The sequence below is a fragment of the Ostrea edulis genome, chromosome 10 (genome assembly GCF_947568905.1).
Source record: "Ostrea edulis chromosome 10, xbOstEdul1.1, whole genome shotgun sequence".
Lineage (NCBI taxonomy): Eukaryota > Metazoa > Mollusca > Bivalvia > Ostreida > Ostreidae > Ostrea > Ostrea edulis.
This window is the reverse complement of record NC_079173.1, coordinates 2,762,458-2,763,394: the sequence shown is the minus strand read 5'-3', so window position 1 is coordinate 2,763,394 and position 937 is coordinate 2,762,458.

Genomic DNA, 937 nt, shown 5'->3' with positions numbered 1-937 from the left:
ACGTCTTTTCTACCTATTGTTAGGCTGTTCTTGGCACACTGATGTTGACTACGGATTAGTCCGTTTACTTATTCAAGATATGGGGCTTGCGGTAGGATAATAGCCTATTATGTTTATCCCCCCTAGGCACCTGATCCCACCTCTGGTACATCCAAGGGTCCGTGTTGCCCTATACTTAATTTTGCATTTTTTATAAGAGTTATAAGATTGGCCATCACCTTTTCATTATGTGTGTCATCCCAACACCTCACTGCTTGTTCAAAGTAAAGAGGTCCCAGTTCAAATCAACATAGGTCAAACTAGACAGTGATTCTTCCCTCATCAGCTTCAAAGCTCTAATAGAAAGTCACAGTACCAGATGTATAACAACCATGGTCTAGCATCAATATAGATAATGGCACATTCATGAACCTAACTAAAGACAAGAAAGACAAGAAAGGTGACACATATTTCATACAATTCAAAGTTCGAAGGAGCACAACACAGTATGTGCACTAGGTTTTATAAAACTTTGATATATATCATCGCTGACTAGAGTACTACACGCAGCAAAAACAATCAGCGAACCGTTTACATTAAGATTTTTTGGAGGGGGAAGTTAGATAGTTTTTGACTACGCATTACTCCATTTACCTGTTCAACGTGGGCCGCTCACGGCGGGTGAGGACAGAGGTGGGATCAGATGCCTAGGAGTAGTAAGCACCCCCTGACGACCGTCCACACCCACCGTGAGCCTTATATCTTGACCAGTTAAAGTATACTTACTTATACCACATGTCAATTTTATGAAGATGTATTTTTTAATATGGGGATATTGATAAGATAAAGTTGTACATCTTTATACATGAGATCATGTGTTGTAGCACTAGATCACGGCTTTGCATTGCTACATAGATTGGATACAGAACAGTGGTCAATAGTAAAAACAAATATCAAG